Genomic DNA, 19,202 nt, shown 5'->3' with positions numbered 1-19,202 from the left:
ACCTCGGGCTGCCTGTGCCCCCACCTGTCCATGGAAACTGCTCCCACTGGAGACACCAGGAAGCTCCTCCCTGTCACACCCATTGATGGGACTCATTCCTCAGGTTACCTGACCTCTTTTGAATGTTCGCTGTTGACACACCACTCCTTTTGAAATTCTTCCCTCTCTTGTCTTCTGTGTCACTGCTCCCTTATGGTTTTCCTACAACCCTTCCAACATAATTCTCCTTAAGTCCTCAAAATCCTCCCCATCTCCTACAATTATAGAACCCATGCTTGCTGGTATAAAAACCTCTTGTGATCCGGCTGCTGTCAGCTTCTCGAGACTCATCTCCACCTCGCTCACCCCTTCTCCCTGTCCCCAATGCTACTGCAACCCAAGACCACACACGATAGTCCTCCGAGCCCCATGCCACCTCCTGCTGCGTGTACGATGAGTGGTCCTCCCCTGGAAGTCTTTCTGCTCCCCACCTGGCCATCCGCCTGGGGAACCTGGGCCCTTCTTCAGAACCTAACCATTAGCCACTTCCTCGGTGAGGTCTTCCCTGACCAGCCCCACCCTCCTTTGCTCCAGAAAGAGCCAGCTACCCCTTCCTCTGGACCACCTCAGCTCCCTGCGTTCATTTCCACTATTGTGGCTGTCCCGTTGTATTGTCACTGTTTCCGTGTCTGTCTTACCCACGGGTTCCAACGTTCCTGAGGGTAGAGATTATATCTCACTCGTCTCTGCATCTCTAGTTCCTTGCACATTGCCTGGCACTTAATTAAATTTTGAAAAATATTCATGGAGCAACTTTAAGGAATTTTTGTGTGAGGGGAAAGGTGTCGTTAGAGCTGATTTTTGAAGGACTTGGATTTTAGACATGAAGGAAATGGGGGATCCAAGTGCTGTAGACAGAGAGAGAGAGAGAGAGAGAGAGAGAGAGAGAGAGAGAGAGAAGCAGAAAAGCCCAGGGGCCAAGGTCCTGAGAACAGATGGGGATGTGGGCTGGTCAGCTGCTCCCCAATGTGGAGGGTGCCATGAGCATGTGGGAAACAGATGAGTGCACCTCCTTGTTTCCAGGCTCCTCAGCACCTACCCAGCTGAGAGTGAACCCCATTTCTCAGGAAAGCTGGCACTTCCCAGGCCTCCACTCTCATCCCATAACCAGACTCTGGTTTTCTCCCATGAAATCACTCCCTCCCCAGCACCATGAACCCCTGGATGGAAGTTGGCATTTTATATGCTGGCTGGCCAGACAAGGCTTACCCACAGGAAATAATTAGAGAAAAAACAAGGCAATACACAGTATAAGAGCTAACTGGCACATCCCTGAGTGTCAAATGTATATTTTAAGTAATAACTGCAGTGGAAGACCAGTGAAAGGCATCAGTGCCAGCTGCTTTTTTAGGGCAAGTTTATAAAGGAGGCAAAACTCCAGTGGTGCTCTGAAGAAGGGGAAAGCTTCAGAAATAGGCAGAAGGCCTATTCAAGCAAGGGATCCACACAGACCAAGGAACAGAGGAGGAAGAGGCTCAGCACCATAGTCCCTTCGGGTGTGTAAGTAGATGGAGTGTGGTTTCCTCAGCCAAGAAAGTCCCTCTAACACCTCCCCCTGACACTACTGTCACTCCTTCAGCTTCTGCCTAGAAGCCATGGTGTGAGGTCTCTTGCTAAACCCACTTAGACTCTTGCTGTTGGCAATTTCTAGGAGTGATGAGGAAAACCTAAATAGGAATGGTATCTACCTTCTGTGGAGCCCATTGGGCAAAATGATGGCTGTGGGAAAGCATCTCTTCTGAGCGGCGGGCAGCCACCTCGGCAATGCTAATCCACTTGGAGCATGTTGCTCTGTTTCAGTGCTGGAAGGACCACAGTCAGCAAAGAGGCCTGATCACCGGCACTCAGGTGGCCCTTCCAGTTTCTGCTCAGATGCCAAAACAGGAAACAAGCCAGAGGACACATCAGGGCAAGTCTAGGGAGCACTCATACAACCCAGGATTCCTGTGCCTCAGCCTCTTTGGACAGGACAAAGGGAGACCCTGAGGTCCAAGAAAAAAGTAGAATCACCCAGGAAGTGAATTAATTAATGAGCAAGGAGTCCATCCCAAGCCCTAAAATATTTGAGCAGAAATGGGTATAATGGGTTACAGATTTCTTTGGCATGGCAGTCATAGGTCCTTGCACAAGATGGAAGGCCAAACGTAGGTCGAGTCATACCAAAGAACGCATAGTCTGTCTTCATTTCTAAATTCTATGTTGATGAAAATTTTGTTTGTTAGTTTGGTGTTTTACTCTGCCACAAGATAAACAGAACGCTTGGCACCTAGGTAGCTCGGTAGGTTAAGTGTTCAACTCTTGACTTCAGCTCAGGTCATGATCTCACAGTTTGTGAGATCCAGCCCTGAGCTGGGCTCTGTGCTGACTGCTCAGAGTCTGCTTGGGATTCTCTCTCTCCCTGTCTCTCTGCCCCTCCCCTGTGCTTGCTGCTCTCTCTCCCTCTCTCTCCAAAATAAATAAGTAAACTTTAATAAAGATAACTAGAACCATGACTCATGTTTCACAACTTGTACAGTGATTTTATGTGCATTTGAGAGTTGGGGCATGTATCCTGCTGCTGTAATTTTTTTCCCATCTGGAAAGATGGTGGGAGATTGTGTTCACGCTCCCTGTAATGGTGACTCTCCAATGTAATGTCTATGCCATGCTCACTCTCCCACCCACCTCCCAGCCCACTAAAAGATGTAAATCATAGAGTCTAAGCACCATTTTCACGTCAGTCCCTGTCCGTTCCCATGGGGCAGGAACCATTAAGAAATAAAGCCAGCTGTACTCAAGAGCCCCCATGTATGGAAGGATGAACCCTCTTGCCTTGGTCACACTAACACATCCTTTTTCAAACCTCCTTGAAAGAGTAAAACCTTGAGCTCTGCAAAGAGGCCAGATAACTCGAGACATGAAGAAGGGCTTCTCAAAAGTGCCATGGGAAGTGGGGGTGGGTGGAGGGGAACTGTAAGAGCCCAGTGCATAATGTTATGTTTTAAACCACATGCCTTTTTCCAGACTGGGTTATTAAATTAATTCAGAACTTATGCTCACACTTAAAAGATTTCTGTCATATTTTATGAACACGATGATCTCAGAGTAATTTGCACTGGAAATGTGTCATATTAAATCAGGGGCACTAATAAACTTTATTACTGAAACTCCACATGGATCAGACGTGGCAGATAAACCATCCTACTTTTGCCCTCATATTCATGCCATTGAAATATGGCTCTTCTTATGGGAAAACATAAATAAACTTGATAATATTCCCTCTGCCGCACCACAAATGTACCCATCCGAACCAGAGGGGTCACCAGCCTGTCCTGCCCTCCCACACAGGAGCTTGTTCTAGGAGTGGGACAGATTGACCCAGGCAGAGATATTTCTTTGGGATTTTAAAACACTTTGACTTCTGTGACTTTATCACCTTCCATTCACACTGGCATGGCCCTTATGCCGGACCGTGTGTAACTGCTAAGAATTGTTTTACAGGTACAAGTGTGGTATAAAAAGTATGGAGTGGTGAGTTATGACACCAGAGTTCTCCTGGTCTGCTACCAGCTGGCTCTACAATCTAAGCACGAATCCAACAAGACAGTATAATAGAGAGAGCTTAGGCATTCAGTCCAGAGGTTTATTTCCATTCCACAGATGATTTTTGAAAGCTTAATGTGATCCAGGCCCTGTATCAGGTACCAGAGATACAAGAATGAATAGGAATTCACTTGGAATCCCAACAAGATTATCTGAGAAACTAAATTAAATTATTATAAAATACATACAGATTTGTACAATTCTAGAGAAAGACTGATTTTTTAAAATCCATATAGAACAATTAATGTCTAGGAATAATTAGGTAAATTCAGAAGGGTGGGAGAAAGCTTGTCTCACCAGATACTAAATACAAGGCCAAAATGTTCAAAACGACGTGGTGTTCGCCAACTTGTGTGCAAACTTTCAACCAACAAAGCTGGGGATATCAGGATCAGGGTGGAAAGAAGGGAAGCAATCGGAAGTCCATGTTGGGAGCACATGGACATGTCAAACATCTAGCTTCCCTAGCTTCCCTACTACCCAGAAACCAGAAGTCTTTCCTCTGAAAAAACAAAAACTTTAACCAAAGTGGTCGAAATCGAGCCAATGGGGCCATCAAAGACAGGAGCTAAGGACAGAGTAAAAATAGCAAACTTCAGTGACGGTCTACTCTTTACTGGGTAAGGCATAAGACCTTCTACCCTTCCACCTGCCCTATTTCTAGACTGTAAGCAGTCAAGTGCATCAACAGAATTCTAAAGTAGCAAACGTCTCTAATAGGAGGGAAAAAAGACCTCCCAAATACTGACACTAGAGGGATGTGGTGCCAAGGGTCACTGCAACCTGATGTGCACCCTCCCCAGCGCAGCCCCTACCCCTATACCCAAACAGCCTCCACTTAAGTGTGAACAGAGAGCCAAGGATCATCAGACCCTTGAGGAAATCCTTTTCATGGAAGATACAATCAAACATAAACATGAAAAAAAGAATTTGGAAGAAAAGTAGACCAACAATAATATCCTCAAGAGAGAAGCTAATTTTTCAACAATAAAGCAAAAGTCAAATTTTTTCAAAACACTCAACCTGAAAATAAGAAAGAAGGGCACCTGGGTGGCTCAGTCGATTGAGTATCCAACTTCAGCTCAGGTCATGATCTCATGGTTTCTGAGTTTGAGCCCTGCATCGGGCTCTGTGCTGACAGCTCAGAGCCTGGAGCCTGCTTTGGACTCTGTGTCCCCTCTCTCTTTGCCCCTCTCCCACTCACCTCTGCTTCTCTCTCTCAAAAATAAATAAACATTAAAAAAAAGAAAATAAGAAAGAACGCTTAGAAATTAAAAGTGATAACCAAAATAACATTATTCAAAATTACTAAGCTTAAAAGTTAGGGAAATCTCCTACAAATTAAAACTAAATGATAATAGAGTAGAATATAGAGGTAGAAAATATATGAAAATCTGATGTAAATCCAAAGGGTGAAGATCCAAATAATAAAGGTATAAGAGAAACATTCATTGGAAGAAAATTATTGGTGAAAAAAATTAAATAAAATTTCCCAGAACTAAAGGACATGAGGACACTCTGAGTGACTAGCATAGTGAATGGGGGGAAAACAAAGATATCTACCTCAAGGATCATCGTTGTAAAATTTCAGAACATCCAAGATAAAGAGATAATCCATAAAAATTCCATGGGTCAAGGTGGGGAGTAGAGGGAGCAAGTACATATAAATAAATGGGAATCAGAATGGGCCAAACTTCTCAAAAGAAATTCAAATGTCAAAGGATCTGGATGCCTGGGTGGCTCAGTCAGTAAAGTATCCAACTTCAGTTCAGGTCATGATCTCACGGTTCATGAGTTCAAGTCCTGTGTCAGGCTCTCTGCTCTCAACACAGAGCCTGATCCAAATCCTGTCTCCCTCACTCTCTATCTCTCCCCCGCTCATGCACATACTCTCTCTCTCTCAAAAATAAGTAAACATTTTAAAAAATGATGGTGGCTCAAGGTCTTAAAAGTTGCAAGGGGAACACAAAAATCAGTTGGACCTCCACACACTAACAACAAAATATCCAAACAAGAAACTAAGAAAGTAATTTTATTTACAATAACATTAAAAAGAGTAAAATACTTAAGAATAAATTTAACCAAGGAGGCAAAACACTTATACACAGAAAGTTACATAGTGTTGCTAAAAGAAATTAAATAAGAGACAAGGTCACCTGGCTGGTTCAGTCGGTAAAGCATGCAACTCTTGATCTCAGGGTTGAGAGTTCAAGCCCCACATTGAGTGCAGAGATTACTTACAAAAAAAATCTTTTAAAAATTTTTTTAAAAGAAAATAAAAAATGGAAAGACATCCTTGATCGTGGACTGGAAGATATAATAATGATAGATGACAATACTGTTCAAAGTGATCTACAGATTCAGCACAATCTCTATCAAAATCCCAATGACATTTTTGCAGAAATAGAAAAATCTAAAATTCATATGGCATCACAGGGGACCCTGAGTAGCCAAAACAATTTTGAAAAAGAACAGTGTTAGAGGAGGTCTCACACATTCTGATTTCAACACGTACTACAAACCTATGGTAATCAAAACAGTATGGAATTGACACAAAGATGGATCTATAAACCAATAGAACGCAGAGCCCAGAAATAAACCCTAGATTGTATGGTCAGTGATTTTTGACAAGGCTACCAAGACCATTCAACAGTCCTCAACAAATGTTGCTGGAAAAACTGGATATACACATGCGAAAGAATGAAGTGAGCTTCTTACCTATGCCATGTACAGTACAAAAAGTAACTCAAGGGGCACCTGGGTGGCTCAGTCAGTTAAGCATCCGACTTCAGCTCAGGTCATGATCTCACAAATTGTGGGTCCGAGCCCCACATCAGGTTCTGTGCTGACAGCTTGTGTCCAGAGCCTGCTTCAGATCCTGTGTCTCCCTCTCTCTCTGCCCCTACCCTGCTCGCACTCTGTCTCTCTCTCAAAGGTAAATAATAAACTTTTTTTTAAAAAGTAACTCAAAACAGATCAGTAACCTAAAGAAAAGATCTGAAACTATAAAACTCTTAGAAGAAAACGTAGAGGGAAAGCTTCATGACATTAGATTTAGCAATGATTCTTGGATATGACACCAAAAACAGGTAGCAAAGAAAAAATAGATAAGTTTAATTCATCAGAATTAAAGCTTTTGTGCATCCATAGGCACTATTAAGAGAGTGAAAAGAGAACCTACGGAATGGGAGAAAACATTAGCAAACCTTACATTTGATAAGATATTAATATTTAAAATATATATAAAGAACTACAACTCAACAACAACAAACCCAGTTGAAAACTGGGCAAAGGACTTGAATAGACATTCTCCATAGAAGATCTACAAATGGTCAGTAAGCACATGAAAAGATGCCCAACATCACTAATCGGTGAGAAATTCAAATCAAACACAATGAGATACCACTTTACACCCATTTTGATCGCTATTATTTTTTTTAAAGTTTTTGAAAAAATAGAAAATAGCAAACATTAGCAAAGACAGAGGGAAATCGGAACCTTTGTGCACTGCTGTAGAAAATAATATGGTGATTCCTCGAAAACATTAAACACATAATTACCATGTGATCTATCAATTCTACTTCTAAGTATATACTCCAAAGAAGTGAGAGCAGGGACTCAAACAGACATTTGTACACAAATGTTCACCACACCATTATTCGCTGTAGTCAGAAGGCAGAAGAAAGCCAACCGTCCATCAACAAACGAATGGAGAAACAAAACGTGGTGCAGCCATATAATGGAATAGTCTTATTAAGCAATAAAAACGAACAAGCGACTGTTACCTGAAACAATACAGGTGAATCTCAAAAAAGTCAGGCTAAATTACAGACTCCAGGCATAAAACAGTAAATAGTGTATGATCCCATTTATGAGGTATATCTAATGAGGGAAAATCTGTAAAAACAAAGGTGATCAGCAGTTGATGGGACTGAGGTGGCAGTGGAGACTAACTTTACTTGGGCACCAGGAGACTTTGGGGTGATGGAAATGTTCGAAAACTGAGTGCAGGGATGGTTGTACAACTGTATAAGTTAACTGAACTCATTACACTGTACACTGAAAATGGATCCATTTTATGGTATATAAATTGTGTCTCAATAAATTTGTTTAAAAAAGAAAAGTAGTGTCAGTTATTCTTCCCAACACTTTCAGTATTAGCTAAAGAGCTTTGTTCTGAAATTCTGAAAGTGAGCAAGGTTGGAGTTGCCAGGGTGAGGCAGGCAAAATGAAAAAGATCAAAACTGTCCCCTGAAGTACTTTATGACACCCAAAAAAAAGAACTGAAGGCTTTAGGAGCTGCTCTGCCCTAAGACCGCAAGAAGCCGGGGTGGAGTCAGAATTCCTCTTCTACTATGGGAACACGAAGGACAGCAATGCACTATGGGAACTCCCAGAGGCCTCTCCCAACCTCCCCCTGGGACATCCCAACACTAGTGTACAGTGAAGAGAGCCCCCGGGACAGGGACAGTGTGCTTCTCCTCACTGCCTCACCACCAACTTGCAGCCTGAAAGAGAAAGAAGAGAGGAGTCTTTATCATAAAGTCATAAGAGGAAAAAAGAGGAGCTGCATGTGTGTGTGTGTGTGTGTGTGTGTGTGTGTGTGTGTGTATGCGCGCGCGCGTGCGCACACTAGCACGCACGCGGGAACACACAGTTAAACCCATCTACAGAAACAGATTCATTTGTGTGTGTGGCATAAAACACAAAGTTTCATCACAATGATATTACATATTTTTAATTATAGGGAAAGGAAAAGATGGCAATACTCTCAAATGCTATTCTGAGTTGTTAATTTTTAACTAAGAAATTAATGTTACTTAAAAAAAACCTTCCCTTTTTACTTGGCCCACATGCAAATCCAAGCTTTTGTGTAATGAAATTAATGCCAATGTAAATAAGATTTTTAAGGATAAAAAAGAGCCTGTTAATGACTACTGTTGTTAAAGAATGGACATACTGGAAAACAAGGAAACAAATTACAAATACAGTCATTGGGTTAAAACAAAAATCTTCACTGGCTTCATTAGTTCCAAAATCAATGCTCTCTAACACACCCAGAGCCGTGTGGTTGCTATTGTCACTGTCACTATTCACATGAAAGGAGATGAGGAAGACCAAGGAGGCAGAAGTAAACTCTGTGCGGGTGAAACTGCGAACTAACACGGGTCGCCAAAGATCATTTTTTTGCTTGTATTTCCAGAGTGGCCAGGTCCATGATCAGATTAGACAAATACTTATAGAATTTATACTTTTTTTTTACAGACATAACAAACGGTTTGTATGTAAAAGTTCGTTGAAGGCCAATGTAGAAACTATGCTTGACTCTCCCGCTCACCGGTCGTCAACCTGTGCGTGTACCAGTTCATGCACGTTGATAATATGAAGAATAATTCTTACCTCTCGGGATTGTCTTGAGAATTAAAAAGTGCATTTGGCACAAAGGAGCCACCCAGAAAATGGCGACTCTTTCTCTGTTCCATTCCACATCTCACCCGCTGTTCATCATCCTGCATGCTCGCATGCGCGAGCTTACCCAGAGAAGCTTTGCAAACATTTCCCATCGAGAAACAGAAAGGGATCATTTTTAAGAAGGCCAAGCAAATGCACGAGATTAACGCTGTAAAGTGCAGTTCTGCTCCCGGGAAAGAAGTGCTGGTTACTGGAAGCAGCAAGAGGGATGGCTTATTAGTCTCCTTCCCTGCCCCAGTTGTGATTAGGAATGGGATTAGGGGGTGTCAGAGCACCCAAATCTGGCTAGGAATCTGCTGAGTGAAAGGCAGTGCCTGGTGAACTGGGCTGATTATGGGGTCGAGGTTTCACATTCAAGCCCCATCAGGAGTTTTATTCTGACAACAATCTTCCTCCTGGCCCTGACCCGCGCATACTTGTGTGCCATTGGGTGGAGAACTATGTCTGGCCGTTGGGAGGGGAAGCAACTAAAATGCAATCTGTCCCCGTCATCAGAAAGGAAAAAAAGAAACAAAAACAAACAAGCAAACAAAAAATTCAAAACACTGGTCCTATGGACAGTAAAGCCAGATGTCCTTTTTAAATGTCAATATCTGACACGGGCTATAACCAAGCAGGACTCTGGAATATAGAGAACTCTATTCCTTAGAGAAAATATTCAGGTGCTGTAGTAAAAGTCAAAATAATAGCGGCTTACTCATGATAGTTCTTTCCCTCGCACCTAAGAATCAAAGCGTAAATAATCCGGGACAATAAGGCAGAGTCACAGTATCAGGAACCCAGGTTCCTTCAAGCATAATGCCCCGACAGTTTCCTTCAATACGTGGTTTGCATTTTGAAATCTAAGCTGGCTACTGTAGCTCCACAACTCTGTGTACATTCCCACCAGAAGAAAGCAGAGAGAACAAGGCAAGGCACCATTTTCCCCCTTGTGGTTAAAGACACAGCTAGAAAGTTGTGCCCATTGCTTGAGTTACATCCCAATGACGAGAACCAAGTAACAATGTCATGAACAGTTCAACCCTGCACCACAAATCTGACTAATTCCCCAAATATATTTCATCCCTCACTAGTCCAATCTATTATTTCCTGATGCCTTTAGTTTCCATTCATCAACATATTTGCTAGGATGACCAACTCATCCTAGGTTGCCCAGAACCATGGTGGTTTGGCCACTGTAACTCATGTATCCCACAAAACCCCTCTGTCTCAGGAAAACCAGGAGAGTTGGTCAACCCATAATGATATCTAAGTGTCATCATCCTCTGCTGACATTTATGCATTTGGACCAACAAGATGAAAAGCACTGAAAAAAATTTTTAAGTAGCCATTGTAGCTCTGGAAAGTTCAAGTAGAGGGTCCAAGGCTCCAGCTCAGCAAGATGTACCCAGGCAGTAAATGTGGCCAAACCAGGTCCTCCTGGCTTTCAGGGCATCTTCAGTGTGGAAAGGAATGCCTGTGAGTCAGCTCTCTCTTTTCTGGGCTCCCTGGAACAGTCTCGTCCAGAAATATCTTAGATGAATTGCCAAAGGAGGAAAAGGGATTTGGGCTGGGGTTCTCAAACCATAGTGCACTTAAGAACAACTTGAGGAACTTATTAAAAGTATGCTTTTCCATGCTCCCTCCCCAGAAAGTGTAGCTTGGGAGAATCCAAAAAGCGGTCTTTGTAACAAGAACCTCAGGCAATCCTGATGCACCTAGTTAGTGGGTGGACCACACTTTTCCAAACTCTGGAGTGGGAGGTGGGTAAGCTGCGAGAGCTGCCCCCCACTGCCTTCACCAGTAAAGCAGAAGGCTGCAGTAATGAAAAGGGAAGCACTTAGTGGTAGGACTGCTGTTATCTAAAAACCACATTCTTGTAAATCTTGAGATTGTTGAAGTACCTAAAACAAAGCACAGCTCAGTTAATCAAGACAGCTATGCTCTCTACATACATGTGCTGTCATCCACTTACCTAAAATGTATACAGACGATGGCATAAATGTTATAACAGCCACTAACGTAACAGTATATAGGCGCTCAATAAGTAGTATTCACGTATATACCACAGGTGGTATGTTTAACATATATATATTAACAAATCCATGGTCCCATTTGGACCATGTAAAATCTGAGATGGCCATAAAATAACCAAATACAGTTGACAAATGGGACATTGGATATACGAGCCTACAGCTATGGAATCTGGTCAGGAGACAGGTCAGGGCTAAAGACACAGATTTTTTTAATTTTTTTTCATTTTTTTAAAGATTTTTATTTATTTCTAGGAGAGAGAGAGAGACAGCGTGAGCAGGGGAGGGCCAGAGAGAGAGGGAGATACAGACTCTGAAATAGGCTCCAGGCTCTGAGCTGGCAGTCAGCACAGAGCCCGACGCGGGGCTCGAACCCACAAACCATGAGATCATGACCTGAGCTGAAGTCAGACACTTAACCGACTAAGCCACTCAGGCGCCCCTAAAGATACAGATTTAGAAAGTGATCTACATAAGGCTTCCAGGCCTGCAATAAAGCACAAGCCATAAGTCAAGGTCAAAGGCCCCATGGTCTCACTAGCATGAGCCAGGCTCTCTACATGAAACCAGGAACCAGTAAAACTTAGGCTATCCATAAACAGAAATTAGAATGTCTGCTTAGCAGCTTAGGATATAGCTCCAAGGCCATGTGTGGAAATCCTTTGCCTCTTAAGGTAAAAACCCTAATTCATTATCCATCGGTATAGAAACGCATAGGCCTCAGGCAGAGGCAAGCACAGGATTGTCCCAGAACCCAAGACATCAACAGGAAAAAATTCTCACAGACATCACCAGGGGAAGATGCACTCGGACCAAAATCACAAAATGTGTGAGGAAGGCTGAAACCAGGGTAAGCAATCTGCAAACCCACACTGCCACACCCATCGCAAAAAAGAGGGAAGAAACTACATCTGCAGAGCTAGAGATAATAGAACAATCTGAAAGGGACTTTGAAATTGGTTCAGTGGGAAATAGAAAATCACTTAAGGATTTTGAGAGAAATCTGGTCATGCTGAAAGTAGTGTTTTAGAATTACTAGGGTGGTAGAGCCATGGGAGAGTTTGAGACTGGAGCAGCAAGAATACCAAAGAGGACTTATACCATCTACCTACAGGTAGTGCTCTCTTCCTCTTCTGAACTCCCCTGAAATTAACTGGCACATCTCTTATGACCCTATGACCTCACCACTTTATTGTGTTTTATAGCTACCTTCACATATATAAAGCACATAAAGGAATTCACTCACTGAACCCAAAGCTCCTTGTAGCAAGATAGATAATAGTTACATAGATAGATAAGTAGATGATAGATAGATAGATAGATAGATAGATAGATAGATAGATCGATACATACATACATACATACATACATACCTTTCTGTATCCCTCATAACACTTAACATAGTGTTCTGGGCACATGGGAGATGTTCATAAATAATGTTTCATAAATAAACAATCTGAAAACGAACAAGAGCTATGTTAGAAGCTGATTGATCAGAACCTTGCTCTAACATCAGCTGGAGCATAAAACCAAGCTGATGGCACATCATTAGTTCACGTCCCTTGGACCTGATAGGCTACTAAACTTGTTCTCTTCTTAGCCTATGTGTACCTCATCTGTCAGTGTGTTTAAAAGTCAGCTGAATTCAGTGACAGCTTTAAGCCCTGTAGCACTGATGAAAATCTTTTTCTGTGTGTGGATTTCCCTGGTGCAGATTGCTATGTAACCTGTCTTCCTCTTCAAATTGATTGTCAGTCCATAGACATTTGGCTAATCATTATAGGAGGCCTTGCCCTAAATCTGACTACCCCTTTCCTAATTAGTTAGAACCCTTCTCCTTCCCTTTTTGAGGAAAAAGTCCTATGTAATGCCCAAGCCTTGGAAAACAGCAAAAACTTAAGAACTTGCATAGGGACACAAACTTGCCACATTGAAGAGCATAATAGCAAAGATTTTAGGACCTCTTGTGAGGCCCAGAGCTGTTCATTTCCAAAGCTTTCCTCGTGATGGTGATGATAATAACGATGATGACTGCAATGTCCATAACACGAAGCTATCTTTCACTGAACATCTGATATTTTCAGGCATTATACTAGGCATACTAGGCATCTTTAATACAATTTGGCATGTAATCCTCACTAGAATCCAGTTAGGAAGGTACTGGCATGTCCATCTTACAGATGAGAAAATTGAAGATGAAGAGGTTACATGAAGTCACTTCTTGTAAAAATCTAGTAGGCATCAAAGCCAAGATTCAAACTGAGGTCAGTCTGAATGCAGTTTGCATTTTTTCCACTTCCCCACACTGCTTCCACTATATATGCCCATGCCCCAACAAAACACCAAAGGGCACCCAGACACTTTGAGTAATTATCTCAAGACTTCAGATGATGTGCACGCATTTTGGAACTGGAACTGTTTCCCATGAGACTGGAAGCATGAACAGGCACCAGTTTTCTGAGTTTTTATTCCAATTCCATTTGTGGCTCCTTCAAGAGAATAACTAAATACATCCGGTCTTATCATGCTCCTTCCATTTTGCTCCACAGAGAATGAGCTGATCCAGTCCAGCTTCTGACTTTTGTGTTACCATTTTTAAAATTTTTTTTCCAATGTTTATCTTTGAGAGAGACCACGCACAGAGGGAGAGGGACAGAAGTGGGGAGACAGAGACCCCAAAGCAGGCTCCATGCTGTCAGCACAAAGCCCGTCACAGAGCTCGAACCCACAAACCAGGAGATCATGACCTAAGCCAAAGTCAGCCACTCAACCAACTCAGCCATCCAGGTTCCCCTGTGTTCCCATTTTAAAGCCAATTACCCACCCACATAGCCAAAGCACCTGCAAACAAACAGCTCTGAAATGTTAATGGACTTCCTTGGGGATACAGAGTAAGGCCATAATAGAAAAATCATATTCACAGCACATTCTAGTACTTTCATCATTGAAGTGGTGCACTGCCAATGTGGTCCAAACACATTGTACTTGCTTATTCTCTAGACTCAAAGTAACTGCAGAATTAATTATTTTAAATGGTTTCAAGAAGCCTCAAAAGAGTGATTTTTTAAATTATTCTACTAACCTCATGACCATCAATAAGACAAAAGAAGAACTGTGGTCAATTCACATGGCAATATTATAAATTAGTAAAAATGGATGAATTACAGCTGCTTCCAATAACATCATGAATCTTAGAAGCATAATTGCCAGATATGCCAAGAAACAAGGTCAAGTAATCCAAAATCCAAAGGACAAAAAAAAAGAAAAGAAAAGAAAAAACAGTAATGTAGATTAGTTATCGAATAGCAGCTTTAAAATAACTATTTTTAATATGTTCAAGAAATTAAGGAAAAGGTAGAAAATTTTACCAAAGAACTGGAATCTGTTAAGGGAAGAGTCCAATGGAAATCCTAGAACTAAAACAATAAAATTATTGAAATTAAGAATTGATGGATGGTTTCAAAAGCATATTAGATATAGCTAAAGAGAGGATAATAAAGCACAGAGGAAAAAGAATGAAAAATGAGGGGTAAGGAGGGGTGACATAAGAGGTCTAGAGACATGGCAAATACATCCAGCATATTTGTCATTGGAGTTCCAAATACAGAGGAAAGAGATAATGGGATAGAAGCAATTTTCAAGTAAATACTGGCTGAGAATTTTAAAAAACTGATGAAAGACATCAAGCCACAGAATAAAGCATTTCTACAAACCCCAAGCAAGATTAATACAAGTAAGACTACATTTAGACAATCACAGGAAAACTGCTAAAAACCAAAGCCAAAGGAAAGATCTTAAAAGTGGCCACCGGGTGGGGGGGGAGAAACACATTTTTTTTCAAAAGGACAAAAATAAAACTGACAATTAAGCAATAGAAAAAATGGAAACCATAAGAGAGTTAAAGGAAATGTTTAAAGTGCTGAAAGTAATTGCTAGCCTAAAATTCTATACTCAGTGAAAATATCCTTCACATCTAAAGACATAACAAAGACATTTTTAGACAAACAAAAACTCAGAGAATTTACCATTAGCATATCTGCATTAAAAGAAACACTAAAGGGATTTTTTTTCAGACAGAAGATAAATACTTCCAGGTGGAAATGCAGTAATGCAAGAAAGGAGAACAGCACTTTTTCTAAAATGTATGAATAAATCTAAATTCATATTTAATGTATAAAACAATAATACTAATATTCTGTGGAGTTCAAACTATATAGAGAATTAAATATATGTTAACAATAGCACAAAAGACAGGAGAGGAGTAAATGGAGTTAAAGTGTTATAAGGTTCTTGCATTGTCCAGGATGTGAAAATGGACCAAATCCTCCAGTTAAAATACAAGGATTCTGAGACTGGATAAAAATAAATAAAATCCACCTATATGTTATAGGCATACCTCAGAGATATTGAGGGCTTGGTTTGAGACCACTGCAATAAAGCAAAATCATACACAAAAAAAAATCAGATGAATTTTTAGGTTTCCCAGTACATATAAAAGTTAAGTCTACACTCTAGTCTACTAAGTATGCAATGGCACTGTCTAAAAAAAAAAACAAAAACAAAAACAAAACAGTGTGCATATCTTGATTTAAAAAATACTTTATTGCAAAAAATGCTAACCATCATCTGAGCTTTCAGCGGTCACAGATCAATATAATGATATATGATAGAGTTTACATGATAAACTTTATATGATAAAGTTTAATGATAATGACAAAGTTTAAAATATTGTGAGAATTACCAAAATGTGACACAAAACATGAAGTGAGCAAATGCTGTTGGATAAAATGTTGCTATTAGGCCTGCTCGTCACAGGGTTCCCATGAACTTTCAATCTGTAAAAAATGCAATATCTACAAAATTCACTAAAGTAAAGAGTAATGAAATGAAATATTCCCATATAGTACTTACAAACAATACATTTTAAACTAAGGACACAGAAAGAAAAATTATGTGGCATGTTCAAAACATAGCCACAAATCCTTCTATTCTCCTTATTAAGAGGTGGGGTTTAACTCCCCTCCCCAATCTGGACAAGTTTATGACTCCTTCAGTCAATAGAGCATGGCAGAAATAACACTATGTGATTTTCAAGGTTAGGTCATAAAGCCTATGCAAATTATACATTGCTTGATGAAGCACTCACTCTTGGAGCTCTGAGCCTCTTTGTAAGAAGTCTGACTACCTGAGGCTCCCATGCTGTAAGAAAGTCCAAGCTACATAGAAAGGGCATGGGCAATCACTCTAGCAACAGTCCTAGCTGAGCTCAGTCTCCAGTTATCCTGGTCCAAGAACCAGACATGTGTGTGAAAAAAATCTCCAGATGATTCTAGCCCCCAACCATTCAAGTCTTTCCAACCACAATTCCAGACATTGTGAAACAGAGATAAGTCATCTCTGCTAAGCTCTGTTTAAACTCCTGACCCATAAAACGTCTGAGTTGTTGGTTTATGCCAATGTTTTGGGGTACTTTTTTTTACAGCAACAGGGAAGTGGAAAAATTTGAAACTCAAAGGATGGATGGAAAAAGATATACCAAGCAGGGATTATTCAAAAGAACAATGGTGTACCTAGGCAAGTATCAGTACTTTAAGTACTGATCAGCACTTTAAGGCAAGCAGTTTTATTACATTACATTTCCTAATGATAAAGCAAATTGGTTTAACAGAAAAATATAGCAATACTAAGTCTGTGCACACATAATAACATAGCTTCAAAATATATAAAGCAAAAACTGACAGAAATAAGGGAGAAAAGTTCAGGTCTACTAGTATAGTTGGAGATTTTAACATCTCTTTGAGTATATTTTAAATGTTTGACACATTCAGAGTCTATTCTCTGATAACATTGAAATTGAACAAGAGATCCAAAACAGAAGGATAACTAGGAAATCCCTAGATGTTAAAAATTAAAGAATGTATTTTTCTAAATTAACCCATATGTCAATGTAAAAAAGAAAAACCTACCTTAATATATCAAGCTTTTAGCCAACAACAGCAACAAAATACCATTAATAAAGAGAAAAGTCAAGTCACAGAACAAGAGTAGGTATTTGCAATACATATGGACATCAGGAAATATTTTTAACTGTATGGCAATCAAAATAACATCAAATATTATTGGACACAACTAAAATAGATATAAAGAAAAACAACCCACTACATCCACCATAATGACTAAAAAAAACACTTTTTAAACTAACAATACCAAGTGTTGGCAAGGATAAGGAGGAACCAGACTTCTCACACACTTCTGGCGAATATGAAAATTGGTACAGACATTTTGGAAAATTCTTTGGAAGTATTTATTATAACATGTACATACAATTATGTACATATACAAAAGACACAACAATTACACTCCTATTACACCCAACACAAATGTCCATGAACAGTAGAATGAATGGGCTCTCTGCTCCTCCTTGTTCAACAGGCAGCCACTTCTAGTGCAGTGTCAGCCACATCCCCAAGACATGATGGGAAGGTTGGAGTAAACAGATTTGGCCATATTGGGCACCTGGTCACCAGGGCTGCTTTTAACTCTGACAAGGTGGATATTGCCATCATCAGTGACCCCTTCATTGACTTCAACTACACGGTCTACATGTTCCTACATTATTCCACCCATGGCAAATTCAACAGCACAGTCAAGGCTGAGATGGGAAATCCCATCTCCATCTTTCAGGAGTGAGGTCCCTCCAACATCAAATGGGGTAATGCTGGTGCCGAGTATCTTGTGGAGTTCACTGAGGTCTTCACCACCATGGAGAAGGCTGGGGCTCACTTGAAGTCTGGGGCCAAGAGGGTCATCATCTCTGCTCTTTCTGATGATGCCCCCATGTTTGTGATGGCTGTGAACCATGACAATCCCTCAAGATTGTCAGCAATGCCTCCTGCTCCATGAACTGCTTGGTCCCTCTGGCCAAGGTCATCCACGACAAATTTGGCATCTTGAAGAGATTCACAACCACAGTCCATGCCATCACTGCCACCCAGAAGACCATGGATGGCCCTCCCCTGGGAAACTGTGGTGTGATGGCCAAGGGGCTATCCAGAACCTCATCCCTGCTTCTACTGGCACCACCAAGGCTAGAGGCAAGGTCACCCCTGAGCTGAATGGGAAGCCCCCTGGCATGGCTTTCCATGTCCCCACATTCAACGTGTCAGTCATGGATTTAACCTGTCACCTGGATAGAGCTGCCAAATATGATGACATCAAGATGGTGAAGCAGGCATCAGAGGGTCCCCTCAAGGGCATTCTGGGCTACACTGAGGACCAGGTTGTCTCCTGAGATTTTAACAGTGACATCCACTCTTCCACCTTCAATGCTGGGGCTGGCATGGCTCTCAATGACCAATTTACTTTGTCAAGCTCATTTCCTGATATGACAATGAATTTGGCTATGGCAACCAGGTAATGTACCTTATGATCCACATGGCCTCCAAGGAGTAAGAGCCCTCTGGACCACCACCTCTAGCAAGACCAAGAGAACAGAGAAGCCCTCAGCTGCTTGGGACTCCTCACTCCCACTCATCCCCCAACACAGTGAGAGTCTCCAGACCTCTACAGTTTCCATCCCAGACCCCCTGAAGAATGGTAGGGGCTTGGGGAGCCCTCCCTTGTCATATACCATCAATAAAATATACTATACCAAGCCAAAAGGAAAAAACACACTAGAATGAATGAATAAATTGTGTGGCTTATGCATACAATGAGATACCACCCAACCGTGAAAAAGAAATGAACTACTAAGGCATATAACATCATGGCTGAGCCTTACAAATATAACGCTGACTGAAAGAAGGCAGACACAAGAATACATACTTAATAATTCCAAAACTAATCTGTGGCGATGGAAGTCCAAACAGTGGTTACTTTGCAGTGGGACTGGGGAAAGAACTGACTGGGAAAGGCCATGCAGGAATCTTCTAGAGTACCATATCTAGAGTGGCATTCTTGATCTAGGTGCTGTTACGTAAGTGTATGCTTTATAAAATCAATCGAGCTATACACTTAAGATTTGTGTGTTTTACTATGATTCATATTATACTTTAATTTTTTTTAGTTTTTTTAAAAAACAAAGGGAGGGGCGCCTGG

At 41.1% G+C, this 19,202-nt stretch overlaps 1 pseudogene; it reads left to right on the top strand.

The window, feature by feature from the left end:
* LOC144235939 (glyceraldehyde-3-phosphate dehydrogenase pseudogene) overlaps positions 1-18,557 on the top strand; it is a 49,291-nt pseudogene extending 30,734 nt beyond the window's left edge.
* The last annotated feature ends 645 nt before the right edge of the window (positions 18,558-19,202 follow it).

The sequence above is a fragment of the Crocuta crocuta genome, unplaced genomic scaffold (assembly GCF_008692635.1).
Source record: "Crocuta crocuta isolate KB4526 unplaced genomic scaffold, BGI_CrCroc_1.0 scaffold698, whole genome shotgun sequence".
Lineage (NCBI taxonomy): Eukaryota > Metazoa > Chordata > Mammalia > Carnivora > Hyaenidae > Crocuta > Crocuta crocuta.
This window is presented reverse-complemented; position numbering and strand designations above follow the sequence as displayed.